Below are 16218 nucleotides of genomic sequence, written 5' to 3' on the forward strand. Positions count from 1 at the left end.
GTGATCCAAGCCCCACATCAGGCTCCCTGCTCGGTGGGAGACTTGCTTCTCCCTCTCCCACTCCCCCTTGCTTGTGTTTCCTCTCTTTCTATGTCTCTCTCTGTCAAATAAATAAATAAAAATCTTTAAAAATAAATAAATACAATAAAAGGATTTATTTATTTACTTGAGAGAGAAAGAGTGAGTACAAGTGAGTGGGGGGAGGGGCAGAGAGAGAGAGAAGAAGACAGAGAATCTCTCAAGCAGACTCCCCACAGAGTGCAGAGCAAGATATGGGGCTCCATCTCACCATCCATGAGATCATGCAGGGAACCAAAACTAAGAGTTGGATGTTTAACTGACTGAGCCACCCAGGCACCCCAGAACATGGGAAGATACCAGGTCTGAGCTGCTAGGAGACAGCCCAAAGAGAAAGCCCACCTAAGAGGGAGGCCAACTCTAGAAGGATGAAGGATAAAAGACCAAGAGTAAAAGGTTCTGGTTATACCAATACATTGGATTTAGCAATACTGCAGATAAGAAATACCCTGGACTTTCAGGTATAGGAGTCAATGAGCTCCTTTCATTGCTGAAGCCAGTTTGGATTGGATTTTCTATCACTTGAACTAAAAATCCCTGACTAATACATTCATGAATGTGTAATAAGTATATTTAAAATACAGTATGATCTAATCTTCCATAGATCATGCAGGCAAAACCCCTCACAGATGTTCCCATCTAAATAGTCTTCCAGCACAAATACATACCATATTAATAATAGAGTCAAAAAGTTCTTTTAAATCTTTGATTCCCCCAACATCAAGCGTACTTAATGAGGAGTGAGAAACCCTCAGTAAATGTTTATTGAATGACTTGAAAATGACAGGCTGAATAAATGAATGAGTAATGTAAATCCCTGACCTTGTCTAACATCAATCCCTACAGTGAGCATTCTCTGTATAGATAATCATTAATCCTAATTTAATGATTTCCAGGAATCACTAGAAACTCTCAGCTCCTTCAGTGGAAAGAAAAATATTCAATTAGCTTTATCTAATGCAAACAGAATGTGTCTACAATATTCTTGGTGCTTGGTTAGAGATTGGAAAAAAGCACGTTAAATTAGCCTGGTTCTTGTCGCCTAGGAACTCATCAGATATAGGGATATGTATAGTGAGAGTTCTAAAGGAAATATGACTCTATAAACTATATGTATATGGTTAAGCATAATTAATTTTTGAAAAATTCCTCACATAATACCGAGTCCCTAAACATTCATAGGAGTTCTCCTCTAAAAATATATACTACATTGTTTGCACAAATAACAATTGAAGTCATTTATTAAGCACTTACTCTGTACCATGCTCTGTGCTAAATTCTTTATGTATACCACGATTTCTTGAACTCCTCATAACCACTGTATATGGTACAATAGAAGGTGATTCACCTAAGACTTTAAATACTGTAATCATTCAAATAATGAACTTGTTCTTTTAAACAGGTTTTCTCTGATACATTGTATAATAATAGATAATCAGTTTGCTGCAACTTGTGCTGAGGAGCAGTGCAAACTCCAAGGCTACAAATGAGAGGTAGGTGATGACAAAGTGAACAAGGTGGTGTGGATTTATAAAGGATGGGTCGAAACTGATTCTGATGAGGCTGTTTGATGCTGTGCAAATTTAATAAATCCCATGGAACAAAATTTATTCACTAATGTGAAGATATTATGGATATATAGTTTGGGGGAGAGCCTTGAAAATAAAGAATGACACCAGCAAGTGGAGGCTCCTGTCTGATTTTTTCCAAAGACCTTTTGGATTGTTCTCTCCTGTGGCTGCTACAGAAAAGCAAATGCTGATGAATAGTGATCTTCCCAAACTTCTTTCTGCAGGTTAGGAATAAATTTCATGTTTCTAAAATAAATTTCAGACTTAACAAGATTACTAGACACCTTTTTTAACCATTGTTTAGGAAATGAGTATGGTTTATAAATTCTAATTTTGCAGTAATAATTTGGTAGGCAAAATATACTAATTACACATATTCACATCATTAAATACTTCTATTTTATATGATACATATTTTCCTTTCACAGGTAAGCAAATATTTTCATTCAAAGCAAAATATCTATAGATATGCAATAAATTCCTTAAGCAACTTTAAGTGGTAAGTAAAAAAAAGTGTTTGTAGGACATCTATGCATTTTAACTTATTTCTTACCATACTGGACATCTCATATACCAAACTGTCCATCTAAAATGTGTAAAACATCTAAAATGTGTAAAACATTGTATTCTTTTGCAGTTAAGATATCTAATGTAAGAAATATTAATCTGTAATGAATTAGGCCCTGGCAGTCCAAGTAAATAACCTTTTACTGTAGGTATTACTACTCACACTTATTAACATATAATAATATATATAATATATTATATGTAATATAGTAATAATAACTCACAGCTATTAATTAATAAAGACCGGGACTCAGAGAAGCTAAGTAACTTGCCCAAGGTCAAACGAATAATAGTTGGCTGAACCAAAATTAAAATCTTTGTCTCTCAGATTCCAAAGCCCATGCTCATTAGTAGTGTGATATATCATTCCAAGAGTGATAACCAAAGGAAATGCAATATGATTGGTCTGACACAGCCTATATGGAATACAATGTATCACATTAGATACAACAGTGTAGAATGAAATATACTAGAACATAACTCCTTGAAGTCAAGAATTTTTATGTTTTATTCACTGTTATAGTCCCAGGACCTCTGATAGTTACTAATACATAAGAGATACTTAATAAATATTTGTAGAACAGATAGAAAAATGGATTACTTAGTTTCTTTACTGTTAACACAATCTAATACTTAGCTTGTTTAGCACTGAGAGGATAAATGTGTATTTGTATTTACATCTACTAAAACTGTTATTTTTTTCTCACAAGCAAGTAATAAGCCATAACTCTTCCATCATGTAATTGTGAAGTGTTTTTAAATTAACAATTATTTATTCATTCAACAGATGCTTATTGGGTACCTACAATATGCTGTATAATCAGGTCTTTTGAGATCCATCAGCAAACACAACAAAAAAATTCTGCCTTCATGGAACTTGCATTCTAGAAGGAGAGAAAGACAACAAACAATACAGCTTATAAATAAATAACATAGTACACTGGAAAATAACAAATGCTATGTAAAAAGAAAAAAAAGTAGAGTCAGATCAAAAGTTCTGGTGGGGCATGGGATGCAACTGTTAATATTTAATAGTGTGGCACTATTGTCTCTACTGAGACAGTGACACTTGAGCAGGAGGTGACAGAATTAGGCACATAGGTAGCTGGTGGAAGAGTGTTTCAGGCAGAGGAAACAGTCGATGCGGGCCCCTGGGGGGGAATGTAATTGGCAGATTTGCACAACAGCAAGAAGGCCATTGTGACTGGACCAGAGGGAACAAGGGGGGATCTAGGAGGAGACGAAGCAGCAGGAGTAAAAGAGCAAAGCACTCAGAGTTTTGTGGCTACAGTAAGGCTCTTTTATTCCAAATGAAATGTGACAGCATTTTGTGTACAGATTAAAGAGGCCAAAAGTAGAAGAAGGGAAAAGAACTCTTGGAGTTTAGTGCAGCAATCCAGGTTAGAAATAACAGTGCCTGGGACCAGGGTAACAACAGTGAGGTTGATGAGATTTGAGGAGATTTTAAATATATTTTGACAGTGGTGTCAAAAGTCTGTCTTTACAAAGAGGACATGGAGTATGAGAGAAAGGGAGATAATATCAAGGTTTTTGGTCTACAAAACTGCAAAGATAAAGTGGCACTCACTGAGGGAACATTATAAATATAGCAAATCCGTTGGGGTGGGAGAGGTCATTTCTAGACATTTGTAAGAATAAGGCATTTGGAAAAGAGATCTGAACTGGACATGCAAATTTGGGAGTCATGGTATAGAGATGAGTTTTTGTTGTTATTTTTTTAAAAAAAGATTTTATTTATTTATTTGACTGACAGAGATCACAAGTAGGCAGAGAGACAGGCACAGAGAGAAGAGGAAGCAGGCTCCCCGCTGAGCAGAGAGCCCAATGTGGGGCTGGAGCCCAGGATCTTGGAATCATGACCTGAGCCAAAAGGTTTTAACCCACTGAGCCACCCAGGCACCCCTAGAGATGAGTTTTAATTTTTTTTTTAATTTATTTATTTGACAGAGAGAGATCACAAGTAGATGGAGAGGCAGGCAGAGAGAGAGAGAGAGAGAGAGAGAGAGGGAAGCAGGCTCCCCGCCGAGCAGAGAGCCCGATGCGGGACTCAATCCCAGGACCCTGAGATCATGACCTGAGCCGAAGGCAGCGGCTCAACCCACTGAGCCACCCAGGCGCCCTAGAGATGAGTTTTAAAGCCATGAAATTAGATGATCATCAAGGCACTAAATGCAGAAAGAGGAGAGAATAAAATCAGGAGTGAGCCTGACTTCTAGGGCTCATAGAGAAGAAGAGATCACACAGAAGAAGGGAAAAAATCAAGGAGACTGAAAATGTGTAGCTAGTAAAGGAGCAGAAAACACAAACCAGTACAGTGTCCTGAAGCCAAAGGAAGAAAGTGCATGAATGAGAAAAGAAGCAACAACAGTGCCAACTGACATCAAGTCAAATAAAGATTAAGATCAGTTTTAAAAGAGTTATGGGGGCAAAGTCCCGATTAGAATGGGATTAAGAGAGGTGGGAAAAGAATAGAGACATTGTCAAATAGACTCTTTTGAGGAGTTTTGTTCCAAAGAACTAGAGCAGAAGTAAAAATCTAAAGGTTTTTTAAGATAGAAGAACTAGTAGTATGTTTACATGTTCGTGAATATGACCCCCTGGGAAGTAAAAAACAAACAAACAAACAAACAAACACAACTGTGAAATCCAAGAATTCCTGGAATAATGTTTTTTGATAAATGAGAGGAGCAGGATCCAGTATATATGGTGGCTATATGTCAGGTCCTACACAGTTCATCTCTCTAGAAACATAAAGGAGGCAAAGTATGTAGGGGCAGAGGAGGTGATGGGCGATGTGGAAGTTCTCATCAGATGGCTTCCATTTTTTTCGGTGAGTGTTAAGGATCCACTTCCGGTTGGTAGTCATGGATTAAAAATGAAGAAAGTCAGCAGAGCAGTGGACATTTCTTCAGCCATGTTCATCCACAGATGCATGCAGAGATTGGATTGGATATTTCCAGAGTTATTGGTTATAAAGGACAAAGCCAGAGATGGGCAAGGGAGTGATTATAATGATCAGACATGAAATTAGGTGTGGTGAGGAAGCAAGAGGGAGAACATCAAAGGGTTAGGAGGCAATGGAAGGTGGCTGGTAGGATCAGTGGATGGAGGTTCTCAGCGGCATCATTTTAGTTCAATCCGGTTTTTTTTTTCCAACCATTCGATTCTTTTTGAATCTTCATTCTGTTATTAATTGTACAGCTTTTTTGTGTCCCATGAAAATAATGATAAATGCAGCATTAAATCACTCATTCTTTCATATGTTCAGAAAAATTTTACCAATGGACAGTAATTACCAGATGCTGTGGGATATAAAGTAAGATTGCTCTTTGGCCTCAAGTAGTCACAGCCTGAGGAAACAGAGAGGTGGGTGAGGGATCACAGAACAATGCAGACTCCCATTAGGAGGGATTCTGAAGCAGTGCTTTGAAGATCAAACAGGAAATTTAAAAAGGGTGCCTTCCACGGCTCGTCCAAATCCTAAATTAAAATGCTATCAGAGGCTGGGCCAATTTAAGGCCTGTGGGATGCCCCCAAAGATCACCTAAATTATACAATTTCGCTAAGTAGCCATAACTGTTATTCTAAACATGTCCATTTCACCCAGCTCTGTTTACCTCATCTTGTCCATGAAGCCACGTGGAGCAACTACTTCCCGTGCCTTGCTGAAATCAAAATGCTTTTGGTTTCTCTAACCTCCCAATGTAACGACCCTATCTAAGGCAGATTGGTTTGCCACTCGTTCTTAGAAAATTCATACAGACCTTCATAATTTATTATGAAGAGACAACTTATTCCCCAAGTGCCAACAAACTGCATGTTTCACATTCTCTTTTAGGATTTTGCCAATAACTAATATCAGATTCACCATTTGTCACTTGCCTGTTTAAAGAGGATGAAACCAGGTTGGAAATCAGTATCTCCTTCTGATAATGTTTTAAGGAGATGATAGTGTTTGAGAGTCACTTTCATGTTAAGGGAATTGAGGGGAAAGTATGCGTAAGACAAAAGTTGAAGGCAGACAGGGTGAAAGATACGGAACAAAAAGAACATTGGCCTGGAGAAATGGTGTTATTTAAGAAGTTTGCATTCAGTTCATGAAGGGGAGTAATCTAGGTCAGCCTGGATGAAGTCCTTAGAATTCAAAGATAATGTCTTGGTTCTGACATCTGGTGAAGGGCCCTCTCAGAGCCAAAGATAAAAGCAGACTTACTGGGGAAAAAACTTGGAAACGACTTTTAAATAAAACAAAGGAAATTCTTTTCTATGACATCACACAAATTCTGCCAAATCCGAGTTTGCCAGCGCTTGTCACAATGTTTACAATTAAAAATTTGAATACATAAAAGTCCTTGCTTCCACTGCAGTTCAGCAAGGCTGCCAAGAATCTGGGAGAGCTCCTTCAAGGGAGAGGGGGAAAACACACAAAAACATTAACTAGATGACGACAAAGACTCACAGCTCAACCCAGATAATAGAGACTAGTGTGTTAAAGAGAATGTATTAAATGGGTCAGCCCAGGCCTATCTGACAGCCAGCCATTAATTGCTTTCTTTTTTTTTTCTTTCCTTAATTGTAAAAGTTTATTCCCAAGTTTTGTTTTATTTAATTCCCTTGGTGTCTATATTAATTTTTCAATCTTAAAACCAAAATACAGATTTAACACTTCTTCTATTAAGGTTAAAAAAAGTACCTAACCAAGGATGAGACTCCCTTTGATTATCTTTTGGTTAAATTTCACTAATTTCTTTTTTTTTTTTAAATGCTTGAGTGAAGTATCTGATGAGCAGAAAATCCAATATACTCTGTTCAGTTTTTGCTGGGGGAGGCAGGAGGTGGAAACTGGAAATCCTGAAATTGCCAAAATTAAAATAGTCTGATTAAGTTTCTTCTCAACTTAATATTAGGAACAATTTATTATTATGCCTAGACTTGCCAGCCCTGGAATCAAATATGTTTCCTCTAGGGAAAACAGTAAAGGCAATTAGAACAATATGCCAATTGTTGCAGTTTAGAAATAGCACTGAAATATTCTTTGCATTTCAACAGACAAAAGTTTTAACCCACATTATTTATGAAACAGCAACCGAACAGTGTGAGTAATTATATGGGTGGGTACTCCATGGGTGGGTATTGTTCTATCATTTTATATTCTCTCAATAGACAGGCATGCTACAAAAGCAAGAAATTTTGAAACTGAGCTACATGAATAATTTAGATTGAAATGACATTAAACATACACAAAATTAATCTGGCATATTTAATGATGAATCATTGTTCTTTTATATTGGTGATCATGCATAATTGACAATGGGTTTACATATTTATTGGAACTAGTATCTTTAAGGATTTTTTTCTCTCTTTCTTATTTCTCAGTCTCTACTGTCAGTGTTGCTTGACAGTTTCCCTCATTCTGTGGTAGATTTTAATTTTTATCACTTTACTCCTGCCATGTAAATTAACATAAGATTTAGGGGTACCCGGGTGGCTCAGTTGGTTAAATGTCTGCCTTTGGCTCAGGTCATGATCTCAGGGTCCTGGGATCCAGCCCCATGTCGGGATCTCTGCTCAGTGGGGAGCTTGCTTCTCTCTCTCCCTCTCCCCAACTCATTCTCTCTCGAATAAATATATAAAATTCTTAAAAGAAAAAAAAAACACAAGATTCTAAACTTAGCACCTCCAATTTAGGCCCAAAGCTCTACTCTGAGGGCCTCAGTGCCCCTGAGTGCTTTGCCCGTCTTACACCACCACACAGGTCTTCAAATGCCATTGAAACTACTCTCCATTCGGAACCCTTAGGAAGTCCTGACATCTGAAGAGTTAAGAGACTGAAAACATAGGTTCTAAGTCTGTCTGTGTGTTGGTGATAGGGCAGTATCCAGGGAGGGGGGTGAGGGAACCAGTCAGTCCACCTGGCTACACAATAAAGGAAGAAGATGCCAGGGACGGAGCAGATTGGAGTTTAAAAACCTGCACTGTGATTCCTTCAGAAGAAACACGAAGCTGCTCCCATTGTTTTTCCTTCTTATCTTAGGGCCTTAATATTACTAGATGCCTTAAAAAGAAGGGATAGTTTATATCCACATTATTTCATAGATATCTTTTCGATCATACACATTGCCTAGCACCAGGACTTAGCATAACGCCTCAGATGCTATAGGAATTCAATGAATAATTGACTTACATTATTTTTATCATTTTTTTAAAGAAACTGCTCAGCCTTGAATATATGTAGCTCATTAGAACCAGGCCATTGGCTCACTTAACCTGTAAGCCATAGATTACTAACTGAGCCCAGTTATGGGTCATTCACCCAGTATTCTAGGTACAAAACAGGTAGAAATCTATTTCCTGTCTCAAATCTACATTTTTGTCTTAAATATGAATTTAAATGTTTAAATTCATATTTAAATATGAATTTAAATATATTAAATTATATTAAATTAAATATATTAAAATATATTAAATTAAATAAATTAAATATGAATTTAAATATAAATTTTTAAATGTGAATTTGATCCTACAACCAGCAAGCTGCTTGAGCTTAGAGCCAATGGTTACTATACTACCTTGGTTTTCTCATCTTTAAGAAGAGGCACTTATTCATTTTGATAAGTTTTATGAAGTGGATCCTATGCAGAACATCATGCTAGACACTTCCATAGAGGAGAAAGAGAACAGTGTGGTACCCTGGGCTTTTTTTAGGGGCTGAGACCATACAAAACAGGTAGGTATCCACCCTTGCCTAAGCATTCACAAGAAACGGTATTTAGGAACCTCTCTTAATAAACAATGTTAACCAAAAAAGTAATTCTTCACTTTCACTTTCTTTTCCTTAAATCCCTTTTGGGGGTTAGTAAGGACACTGATAAGATGCCTTATATTCCCTAGAGTTAGAAAGCTTTTTATTTCTAATCTAAATCCTTCCTGCTATAGCTTAAATCCATTTCCTCTTATTCTATTCTCATGGAAGACAGAGAAAAACCATTCATCCTCCTCTATATAATAGTCCTTCATGTATTAAAGATTTCAGCCTTCATTTTCCAGGTTACATAATGCCAATTCTTTTCATTTTACTCATATATCTTATTTTCCCAAGCTTTTAAATTAATTCCATTGCACTCCCCTTAGACTATATGGATAATGAAATAGTCATGCAGCCCCTTTCAGATTCTAATTGGGTAATAAACCTTCAGGGAGGCAAGTATTTTTAAATCTTAAATCAGAATCTCACATGATCTGGGGTTTAAAACATTTCTGGCGAGCAGGAGACGTTGGAAAGCACATGTACCACTGGCACAGAAAGCATGGGATGAAGTGGGAAAGTACCATTTGGATGTTATTATTTCATAAAAGAGAAAAGTAAGGCGTGTGTCACAGCAAATAAGGAAAAGATGCAAGATTAAAGTTACAATTAAAATAACCAGCTGCTGATTCCTGGTTTCCTACCAAATTGCTGTCAAGTGACCATGATATCTGATCATAGTAATCTAGGCTGAAGTTTAAAAAAAAAATAAATCACATTATCACAGCTTAATTGGGCAGTGGGAATTCACCATGCACAGCGTTGATAATACTTTTCTGGAAAGTCTTTCTGTTATCTTCTCTTCCCTCTCCAGTGAAGTGCTACAAAAGAGTTCCTCTCCACTAATATATTCTACAGGGGGAAATAAGTAAAATCTCTGATGTTAATTAATTCAACATCATATAATGTCTAAATCAATGAGCATGTATATGAAATATTATTTGCCTTAATTTGGCAACTGATGCATGGACAAATAAAATATGGTATATCTATACAATGGAATATGATTCAGCCATAAAAAGGAATAAAGTGTTAACACGTGCCACATACCATAAATAAACCTTGAAAATGTTAAGTGAAAGGAGCTAGACACAAGAAGCCACATATTGTAGGATTCCATCTGTAGGAAACGTTCAAAACATAGAGGCAGTGACAGATCAGTGGTTGCCAGGGGCTTTGGGAAGAGGGATGGAGAGTAAATGCTTAGTGGGGACAGCATTTCCTTTTCAGGTGATGATGAAGTACTGGAACTAGATAGTGGTGATAGCTGCACAACATTATGAAACATGTTTTAAAATAGGAAATTTTACGTCATCTGTATTTTGCCACAATAAAAAAAAATTATTTGTATTCTCAGGAACTGCATGTATTAATGCAAAATTAGGCACAGATAGAGGCGGGACCTGAGAGGACCCTCTTGCAAGTTGGTAATCAGCTAGTTGAGTATTTACTGGGAGCCTAGTGAGAGCCAAGTATTAGGCTGGGCACTGAGACAGCAGCAACAGAGACTGATGTGGGCTCTGGTACAGAAATTTCCCAGAGCATCGCTTCCATTTCTTCTCTTCTGACAGAGATGAATTTATTCTTAAAGGAAAAATAAGAATAAAAGTAATGATTGGACTCTATTGACCCACCTTTACACATGATAATAAACAACCCAAAATGAAGTCACTAGCTGCTTAAGCCCATAAAAGTTCATCTTGGGTCCTAAAATAAGGACTGTCAAATTTACACTTAACTTATGGAATGCCATAAAAATAAGGCTTAATGTATACTGTATCTGCATACGATTTCACGGATCGAAATCCTTCCATTCTTATATACTATTTATTATAAAGAAAAAACACACAGGATAGTTTGGATTACTGTTCAATAAATACATCTTCTGCACTTCCCTCTATGGGTGTCCTGTATTCCCCTGCCCCACTGAGTCAGGGCTTGGCCACATGACTAGATTTAGCCAATGGAACTTTAGAGGATAATGGGCATGGAGGCCTTAAATGTGTTTGCACAGTTAAGTTTGGTGCTGTGTCTCTGCTCTCTGTCACAGGAATGTGCTCTGGACAGACGTCAGTCCAAGAACAGTGAAAGACACGTAAGGCATATATAACCTTAACCAGCAGCCTGAAGAAGAATTGTCCAGTTGTTCTGGATTAAATCAAACTGCAGTCAAACAAGGACCTTTGGAGCAGGAGAATAATTTCATGTTGTTGTCAGTCATGGAGTTTTAGAGTTCTTAGGCAGTGTTATTGTGGTAACAGCTGATTAGTACAACACATACATTGAAACAAACATGCCCAGGATTCTCTCACAATATGACTTTTTAAAATACTTAACAAGTTAACCATCAATAATAAATTAGTTTTGGGGGCGCCTGGGTGGCTCAGTGGGTTAAGCCGCTGCCTTTGGCTCAGGTCATGACCTCAGGGTGCTGGGATCGAGTCCCGCATCGGGCTCTCTGCTCAGCGGGGAGCCTGCTTCCCTCTCTCTCTCTGCCTGCCTCTCCATCTACTTGTGATTTCTCTCTGTCAAATAAATAAATAAAATCTTTAAATAAATAAATAATAAATTGGTTTTTTTTCCATATTTTCTTATTTAGTTACAGATTTTGTATTAAAAATTATCAACTGTGTAAAACGGAAATTTAAACTAAGTCATCTAACTTTTATCTATTAGTATAACTGATAAGATTTGCAAGGATGGGTTATGGACATTGGCGAGGGTATGTACCCCTGGGGCAAATAATATATTACACATTAATTTTAAAAAAAGGTTTGCAAGGATATATTACTGGGGTGTGAAGAAATATAGAAATTACATTTGCTGCATATATGCTGATATAATCAGGTTCCAGTAAACATCTTGATGAAAGCAAATTAATCACTAATTTGACATTTTCTTTTGGCAAATTAGCAAGATTAGGTTTCACATTAAATGAAAATGTGTTTGCATTGAAGTACTCCATCAAAGCAAAATCTCTGATGGCATGACTAAAGATGTATAATTCAAGGAAATCTCACTATATTCTTTCATTTTAGATGTTTCTATTCCTAATTTTCATGTTTTCAGTCCCCAATGTCACCTTTTTTGTGAATTTTTCCTTATAAAATATTCAAGAGATCTATAAGAAAAACGTTTGGCACATTTGGAAAAACCTTGCGATGTTATTCTTTTAACCTGTGTCCCTCCATTGGTTTAAGTGGAAATTTAAAATGTGAAACTCCATAGAATGAATATTAAGAAAAGTTTCACAAAAAGACTGTGTTTATTAAAGAACTGTGCTTGTGTTTTAATTTTTCATAGAGGACAAGGTTTTTTCCTCATAAAGTGCTAGTTTATCAGATAAATATAATTTACAAACTATAACGGAACATCATGTGAAGGTAATTTTCTTCTCACTGGTTACTTTCTGTCATTCACAAAAGTTCACTGGGGTAAGAAAACATGCATGCAAAAGAATACACCAAGAAGAAAATGAAACAGTGCTCTTTAAGAAGTATATTCAAGGGGCGCCTGGGTGGCTCAGTGGGTTAAGCCTCTGCCTTCGGCTCAGGTCATGATCCCAGGGTCCTGGAATTGAGCCCCACATGGAGCTCTCTGCTCCACAGGGAGCCTGCTTCCTCCTCTCTCTGCCTGCCTCTCTTCCTACTTGTGATCTCTGTCAAATTAAAAAAAAAAAAATTTTTTTTAAATAAACATATTCAATTAAAATTTTTAAAAAGAAAAACAAAAAAATTAACCTTGGAAAAAATACTTGAGGATAGATAAATTATAGACAGACAAGGAGACCTAGCATCTAATTCCTTCAGATAGCTCAGAGTTAAACATGACTGTAAAAAGGCCAAAACACACCCCAAAGTACCCACAAAAGGAAGTGTACCAGAAACTGTTATTTATTCATTCGTTCAATAAACATCAATCATACACTATGTACTTGACTAGAAATTTAAATAAATCAAGGAAGTGGAGATTATAGGTTGTAGGAACGCTGAGAAACTTATATATGGACTAGAATAGAAAAACACAGCAAGGAATTCTGTCCTGGGAGGAAAAAGTGGAAAAACTCCAGAGGCAAGTCTCCACAGCAAGTTCATTGTGTGTGTCCTTTAACTAAATTAGAGCCATAGAAACCTCCCTTTGTATATTCATGCACTGTAAAGCAGTAGGTCTTGTGACCAGAAGGAGAACCTAAAGCAAGAGAAGAAACTATTTGGAGAGATCTATCAATTTTACTGTTGTAAAAACTGATAGATGAAATGTTTTGCTGTGTAAATTTAGAAATGCAGTGGACTCCTAAACTGGTTAAAAAAATAAATAAATATTTTTAATAAATCACTAGTACCCATGAGACCAAGTAAATGTCAAGTCTAAATTATTTTAAATGCCTAGATAATGTCCAAAATATTTTTTAAAGTTTTTCATTTCTGCAGTGGATAGGATAGCCCCCTGAGATTCCAGGCATCTAGTGTGCACACATCTTCTCCAGCGATTCAAAAAAACACTAACATAGGTGCCATTGTGAAAGGTTTTTGCAGATGTAATTAAGGTCCCTAAACAGCTGACCCTAAATTAGGGACATTACATAGATAGATAGGACCTAATCTCATTAACCTTTTAAAACAGAGTTTTCTCCCATTTGTCTCAGAAGAGAAAGTTAGAGGGCTTCAAAGTGGAGAGTCAATGAGAGAGAAATTCCCCATTGCTGGCTGTATTCATTTCTGATTGCTGTTGTAACAAGTCATGCCAGATTTAGTGGCTTAAAACAGTGAAAATTTATCCCCTTATGTTCTAGAGGTCAGAAATCCAAAATGAATCTTGAGTAGCTAACATTTTTAAGATTTTATTTATTTATTTTGAGAGAAAGAGAGAGAGAGAGCGCGCACAGGCATTCATGAGTCAGGGAAGGGGCAGAGAAAGAGAGAGAATCCCATGCAGACTGCACACTGAGTGGGGAGCCCAGGATGGGGCTCGATCTCACAACTATGAGATCATGACCATGAGATCATCATTTGAGTCAAAATCAAGAGTCAGACACTTAACCCACTGAGCCATCCAGGTGCCCCATCAGGCAAACATTAAGGTGTCAGTAGGCCAGTTCCTTCTGGAGGCTCCAAGAGATAATTTGTACCTTGTTCTTCCAGCTTCTAAAGGCAGCAGAATTCCTTGGTTCCTGTCTACATCATTCCAATCTCCTCTCCTGTCTTCTTATTGCCTTCTCTGCTATTAGGACCCTCGTGATGACGTTCAGGCCTATCCAGATAGTCCACGATAATTCCTCATCTCAAGATCCTTAATTTAATCGCATCTGCAAAGTCTCTTGCCATACAAGGTAACACATTCACAGGCTTCAGGGAGTGGGACATGGCAATCAGGGAGGCACATTATTCAGCCTGTCACACTGGCTTTGAAGTTGAAATGAGTAACATGCTAACCTTTCAGAGCTAAGAACAGCCCCCAGCTGATGGGCAGCAAGGAAAAGGAGACCCCAGTCCTACCACTGCAAGAATTGGGTTTTGCCAATGAAAATGAATTCAGAAACATAGCGTTTTCCAGAATGAACAAATGAGAACTCATTTAAGCCAACAGCTTCATTTCAATTGTGTGATATTATGAGTAGAAAACCCAAACTTCTAACCTAGAGAATGGTAAGATATAACAGAGGTATTGTTTTAAGCCACTAAATTTGTGGTCATTTGTTACACAGCAAGAGAAGAGAAATACAATCTCAAAATATTTTAATCTCCAAATATTTTGAAAATATTTAAAATATTCCAAATTATTGCAGTATTCATAATGCTATGCACTAAAAAGTTTTGAACTCTGTCCTCAAGTCATTAAAAATGTGAGCAGTATGGATATGTGCAGGTATCAATATCACCTAGCTGTTCATGTTCTTTGTCAACATCAGTATAATTATTTTAGTCAGCTCATGCTCTAGTGACATATAAATGAAAGCCTTTGAAACCATGACTCTCCATTACATATTAGTTAGGAGCAAAAGACACAGCAAGGACTTGGGAAAAGATGGTATCATGCAATATTTATTCTTCCATTTCAATGAAATTCGGACCCAACCACAGGAGAATGTTGAGAACCAAAATCCATTTCCATAATCCTCATCAGAGTATAGTTTTTGCCTTTTTTTTTTTTTTTTTTTTTTTGTAAGAGTAAATATAACTTCCTTTGGGTAGAAAGGGAAAATACCAAATCTATTAAAATAAATAAGATGAACCTATTTAGATACAAAAATCTTATCTATAATAGCAGGGTACTACCACAATTTATACCAAAGACTCTTAATTTATCTACCTTCCATATACGATGAAGTTTGGACCCAGCCACAGGAGAAATTTGAGATCTGAAATCCATTCCTATAATTTTCATCAGAGCACAGTTTTCATTGTTTTTTGAAGAGAAAATAGAATATCCCTTAAGTAGAAAAAAATATATAACCAATGACCAGGGTGAACCATGGAGAAAAACAAAAAAACACCCACTTGAGTCATATTTGCATACAATGAGAACAAACAATGAAGCAGGGTTGAAGAAGTTACCATGTGTGCCATCTTTACTTTATGTGATAATCCATTGTTCTGATCTTTAAAACAAACAAAACTAGAAGGCAGTCCTCTTTTCCCATATCCTACCCCAACTCCCCACACAGACACATCTCAAGGCAGATGATTCATCAGATCTGGAGAATGTTTAGAGACAATAAGTACATCAAGGCTACAGGCTGCCTGCTCTCCTAGCACACACATCCCTAAACACTTTCCCCCCCCCCCCATAAACACACCTTGACTGGTTTCACTTTGAATTCGTGTCCATAAACCTCAAACAATCCCTTAATGCTCTCTGGCTCTTACTATATACTTTCTTATCCTCTTCATTTTCTACTCTTCTAGGAAGCTATTTTATTTTTTCTCCTTTTATCTAAAATGTCCATCTTCTCCTCCTGCATTCTCTCTTGAACATGATTTTATTTCCAACTTCATTATGAAAATTGAAGCAATCAGAAGAGAACATTCCCAGATTCCGACTACCACATCTAACCAATGGACAGTCTTGTCCATTGTCACCTGTTACTTTGACAGTTTCCTGTATTGTCACCTGTTACTTTGACAGTTTCCTGACATTAGCAGAGGAAGCACTCCTATAGTACATCAGTTCTGGACT

General features: G+C 37.0%; 1 long non-coding RNA gene across 1 annotated transcript in view; it reads right to left on the reverse strand.

The window, feature by feature from the left end:
• The window catches only part of LOC309861153, a 292958-nt gene that overhangs the window by 169593 nt on the left and 107147 nt on the right, over positions 1–16218 (reverse strand). Inside the window, exon 4 of the long non-coding RNA XR_014309785.1 lies at positions 3023–3100. This is a non-coding gene — a long non-coding RNA (uncharacterized lncRNA). The remainder of the gene's footprint in view (positions 1–3022; positions 3101–16218) is intronic.

This window comes from Mustela nivalis, assembly GCF_964662115.1.
Source record: "Mustela nivalis genome assembly, chromosome: 3".
Classification (NCBI taxonomy): Eukaryota; Metazoa; Chordata; class Mammalia; order Carnivora; family Mustelidae; genus Mustela; species Mustela nivalis.